This window comes from Hyperoodon ampullatus, assembly GCF_949752795.1.
Source record: "Hyperoodon ampullatus genome assembly, chromosome: 5".
In the NCBI taxonomy this organism is placed as follows: domain Eukaryota; kingdom Metazoa; phylum Chordata; class Mammalia; order Artiodactyla; family Ziphiidae; genus Hyperoodon; species Hyperoodon ampullatus.
In genome coordinates, this window is record NC_136918.1 from 76,070,994 (window position 1) to 76,076,542 (window position 5,549).

The 5,549-nt window shown below is 51.5% G+C and overlaps 1 pseudogene across 1 annotated transcript; it reads right to left on the reverse strand.

The window, feature by feature from the left end:
• Positions 1-937: 937 nt before the first annotated feature.
• On the reverse strand, positions 938-5,298 carry LOC307053244 (transcription factor-like 5 protein; annotated as a pseudogene). The gene is made up of 4 exons: positions 4,651-5,298; positions 3,361-3,547; positions 2,914-3,076; positions 938-1,188 (listed from the first exon to the last, which is right to left on the reverse strand). The product of its transcript is annotated as a transcription factor-like 5 protein (transcript).
• Between the last annotated feature and the right edge of the window lie 251 nt (positions 5,299-5,549).

Sequence of the window (5,549 nt, forward strand, 5' to 3'; positions counted from 1 at the left end):
GTGCGGACACACCCTTAGGAAAGGGATCTAGATGCCTAGCTTTAATATATCCCTTTAAAGAAATAAATTTCCACCGCTCCACACTGTAGGTTCAGAGATGAACATTTCTCTTGCTCAATGCTCTATTTCCTGAGCCTAAAACAGAAACTGGTACAAAGTACTCAATAAATGACTAAGTTAATTAACTCTATGTTAGGGAATCATCCCGTACCCAGCTCTAACAGAAAAAGTAACCACCTTTTGCTTCTACACAGAACAGCAAAAATAAAATCCACAGATAAAACAACTTACATAAGCTGTAACTTCCTCCTTCTTCAATATCCTTAAAAGAACCAAGCAAAACTAAGTAACCCCGTGTGCAGGCGGACTCCCTCCCAGGAAGGCGGCCCCGGCCAGCACCTGGGAACTTAGATTTCGGGGGGGTTCCCACCACCATTGGTCACTGGCTTATGCTAAACACCAGCTTTCCTTCTGGGCGTCTGGGATTTGGCCGCGTGCCACCTAGGGAATACCCCCCACAACCAGCCCCCAGTAGGATCCATGGCCCCGAGTCTCTAAGGAGCTTTGCTGTCCGGGAACATGTCACCAGTGCTGGGGGGTGACAGGCATCCTGAGTGGCTCCACTGAGAGGTGTTCTGGGGAGCTGGCGCCTGGGGCCCCTAGACCTCTCCCCATGCGCCTCTGCTGACTTTGCTGGGTTCTTTGCCCAAAATAAATCAAAGCCATGAGTCCTCCTAATGAATCTTCAAACCTGGGGGTGGTCTTGGCTACCCCCATCCACCTAGCAAAGCAAGGTGACCATTGACTCTTGCCAGCTTTCCCTCCCTTGAACACAGAAGTGCCTACACCATTGTTTTCTACAAAAAGGTGCCTGTTACCAGCACTGACTCTCATCAGCTTGGCGTCTAGGACAACTGTATACCACCGGCAGCACGCATTACCTTCTATCTCTTTCCATGCGGCTGTGCCTCTCCCTCCGCTGGGACCTGCCCCGTGGGGGCCCGCTCTGCCTCTGCTCCCCGAGGGCGGCCTGGGGCGACTCCACCGACGGCCAAGCACCCTGCGCTGCTGTGGAGCCTTCACCCACATTCTGGAGCTCTCCAAGGGTTCTTCGTTCTATGTTTGTGTCCAACTGACGTATCCTACTCCGACTCCTCTTATTTATTGCTTGTTTACATAGCGCTTCTTCTTTGCAAAAGAAGGAAAAAGCGGTATTTTAATTTTTTGATTCTTCTAAACTTACCCTCGTGAATGCTGAATATATTTTTTGGTATTTTCGATCCAAGATATAAACATGAATGGGTAAGGAGCACACAGAACCAAACAAGAAGCACTCCAAAATTCCATAGAAACATCCGGCACAAGGCTCTAGGTTTCAAACTATACAACGGAACATAAACTAAATTAAAACACCCCAGAGGGCTTTCCTGGTGGCGCAGTGGCTGAGAGTCCGCCTGTTGATGCAGGGGACACGGGTTCATGCCGCGGTCCGGGAAGATCCCACGTGCCGCGGAGCGGCTGGGCCCGTGAGCCATGGCCACTGAGCCTGCGCGTCCGGAGCCTGTGTTCCGCAACGGGAGAGGCCACAACAGTGAGAGGCCCACGTACCGCAAAAAAAAAACACCCCAGGTATTATGTAATCAATACAGCTTATACAGCAATACAATCAAAAGTCCCCCTTTTAAATCAAGAGCCATTTTAACTGTCATCTAGGAATAAAAAAACCAAGAAGTTGTTTCATTTTTCTGATATTCAGAAGGGGAAAAAAAAAACAAACCTAGAAATAGTTTCTCCAAAAGATTTTCTTGATATGCAATTATTCTAAGATGACAACTGATATTCTAACTGCAATGCTCAGAAGAGGACAGAACCTAAGTGGTTTAGGATTAAACACGCCCTCACCTGACAAGTGAGATTCCCCCCACAAAAGGAGTCATCACGTCATAGCTTTGACCTGTGCTACAGAAATATGTCAAATTTCTATCACAGTACAGCAGGCGTCTAAGAAGTACCTGTGGTGATGTGCATTCCCGAGGTACCGTACAAAGCCAAACCCTCTACGATGAAAGAATCACTTAACACACATTTCAGAATGGTGATAACTTTTCAAAAGACATAGAGAGGAATTCACAAGTATTGGTAATATTTTGGTTCTTCAGCTGAGTAGTCAGTACAGGGACTATTTTAATTTTAACCTTTATACCTTACAAATGCTAACATATACTTTCACGAGCAATGTCATAAGAACAATGGAAAAATAATCACTGGCGTGGGAGAAAGAAGGAGAGCTCCATCCCTACCCTGTCTTTATCAGCTTTTGAAAAGCTGAGTGTGAGCTGTGTTATTGTTGGATAACTCGAAAAAGAATGTTTTCCAGGAAAAACGGATTGAGGGTTAACGTCAGGGGTAAGCAAAGTTTGCCTTCAGAAATTTCTTTCTTTCTAAGACTTTCTGTATCACCTTATGGCCTCTTGCTCCCAACTCAATCCTTTGCCCATCTGCAGATGGTCCCCTAAAGCTCTGAGCGGATTTCAGACTCCTGCCTCACTCATGAAGTATGAAATAAGAGAGAAAAAAAAAAAAAACCCTAAATTTGCTGTCAGTAACGAAAATGTACCTAAGTCTATCATGTTTCTGTTTAAGGAGGTTACTGTTAAGAAAAAGCAGCCCCTAAACTCAACGTTTCCAGGCCAAGTATAAACGTGATGTTCAAAATTCGCAAGGACGTTCCAAGTGAGGTGACTGGGCAGAGGGACAGAAGGATTCCTAAGATGCAAGCAGGCTTCCGAGATCCTTTCATTTCTTTATAAACCACCTCTCTCCCCTCCCCCACCCGTGGCCAAAAAAAAAAGGGGGGGCAGAGACATCAGGCAGGAGGAGAAAGCACCTGCCAGCTTCTGTTTTATCGCTTACCTCCTACTTTAATCCGAACCTGCTCAGGCAAAGCTTTGTTTCTACTACCCAAAGTCTGTTTAGTGGATTCAATTTACTTCTGATAACAGAAAGAAAATGCTCTCGGCAATCCAATATCCTGATGCTTGGCAGCTTCAAGTACAGAACGTGATTTACTAGAACTCTGGAAAACAATGAAGCAACAGGAACGTTATCAACAGGTGACAATCTCCTCTCTACGCACAAATAAAATGCGTTTTAATAGAAGTAACGTCAAAGTTATTCACATGAACTTGAAGAACTTTAGGTGCACTAAGGATTTTTAAATATCCCCGAACCACATAAATACTCTCGATTTTAACAAGTTATCGAGCTCAGTGAAAGACAAAAACATCCTTGGGACCTAACTAAAATACAATTTATCCACTTAACACAAAAGAGCAAAGGTTCGCAAATCATTTTCCCTACCTGTGTTTGTGAAAGATTAGAATTTCCACTAGTAGAGCAACTATTTGCAGTTAACAGAGGGTATGTAAATTGAAGAGCAGTAGTTGCAGCAGCTGTTTTGTTTTTCACTCATGTTCTACATTTGTTTTGTTGCTGATGAAGTGGAACACTCATTAATCCGGATGGATGGCGAATAAGAGTTACCAAACTGCCAAGACAAAAGAAACCCAGAAACACATGAAGAGTATGTGGCAGGTAAGTTTCCTGAAACACCACAATCACTATCACACTCTAATGGCTAACATTTGATTTTCTGGATAGGAACTCCAATCTGTTACCATGAATGCCCCCCATCATGGAAATCTCTACAAAGCAATTATCAGCTAGTGTTGTAGGGGACAAGTTCAAACTTTCTTCCTCACATTGGAAGGTGTGGCTGTGTGTCATCTTTTAGTTACACCTCCCTTCCCATTACACTTCTGACACCAATCTCTGGTTTTTTCTGGCCATCCTCCAAAATCTGACGACTATGGGCAAAACGGGGAAAACTACAGGGTGGGGACAGACAGAAAGCTGAGGAGACACCCTAGCAGACAGGCTACTCCTCTCCGATAGTTGTTGCTGCGAGATCACTTATGGGCTGGCAGTCTGGCTGAAGGATGAAGCTGCATTTTACACTCAAAGCCTCACAACATGACGTCTGTCCTCCCAGGGGATGCATCTGTGCAAGATCAGGTCAGCCTCAAGCTGAGTCAACAGAGGGGGAAGCAGAGGTCTCTCCTGACATTTAGGTGGGTGATTTGGGGACAAAACCTTTGTTCCTCAGGAACACGTGTGCACTTATCTCAACTCATCTCTCTTCCACATGCAGACGCAGAGTGCACACCGCAAAGGTAATGCTGCAGGCTCTGTACTTAATATCTGCTTGCTGTGCCTGCACAGAGCACACAAACTTTCAGCTCAGCCTCCACACCCACTGAGGTCTGCTCCCTGTTAAGATGCAAGCTGCAGTGAGGCCGCTGGCCTCTGCAGAAAACCCGGGTCTACATCCAGACCGAGGCTGGTGCTTCTCTGCACAGGACCCTGGTCTACACCCGGACCCAGGCTAGTGCCTCCCTGCAGAGGCCCCTGGTTCCACCCGGATACAGGCCGCTGGCCTCTGCTGAGGACCCTGGTCTACACCCAGACCCACGATGGTGCTTCTCTGCAAGGACCCTGGTCTATACCCGCACACAGCCTGCTGCTTCTCTGCACAGGACCCTGGTCTACACCCTGATCCAGCCGGGCCCGCTCCCTGGGGGATGCACCCACTTGTTGAGCGCCATGCCAGGCTCGGGGGGATCCGCACCGCGCGGGGCTGGCGGGGGCTCGGCTGCTATGCTGTTGAAGCCGTCCTCCAGGCGGACGCGCACCGCCCACTTGGCCCGCACCTCGGTCGCGCCCTCCACGTTCTCCTTGACGCCGCCGTCGGGCGCCTTGGGCCGGGGTGCGCCGGCGCCCGGCACGTCGGCGCCCGGCGTCTTCTCGGCGGCGCGGGGCGCGCCCGCCTCGCTCAGCAGCATCATGCGCAGCTCCTGGAAGTCGATGTGGCCCAGGCACTGGTTGGCGCCCGCGAAGCCACCATCGGCCAGCGCAGGCGGCACAGCACCGGGTACACGGGCGGCGCGACACCGCCGCCGCGCCCACGGCCGCAGCGAAGCCCCCCGCCGCTGCGCCCGACGCCGCCGCCGCCAGGAAGCAAGAGTTGACGCGCGTCTCGAGCTCGCCGTCGGCCGCCGCCGCCTCCATGTGCGAGTAGAGGATGTGCTGCAGCTGCATGTACTCGATCTCCGTCATCTCCACAAGGCTCAGCTGGCTGGTCCTGAAACTCAGCCCCGCCTCGCCGAGCGCCGCGTCCGCGCCCTCGGGGCCCGCCGGCCCGCCCGCCTGCGGCGGCTCCTGCTGCCCGGGACCCGACATGCCTGCGCCAAAGGCGTGTGGCGCGCGGGCGGGCCGGCTGGGCCAGGCCGGGCGGTCGGGTACGCACAAACCGACGGCCGCGGCGGGGCTGTGCCGCCCGCCCGCAATGGCGGACCCTCCCGGGCCCCACCCCGCCCCGCCCGGAGGCCCCACCCCGAGGGCGGGCCACACTCACCGCCGCCCCGCCCCCGCGGCGGCGCCCCTTCCCGAGCTGCGCGCCCATGTTGGGGGCGCGGGGTTCTGGTGGCGGG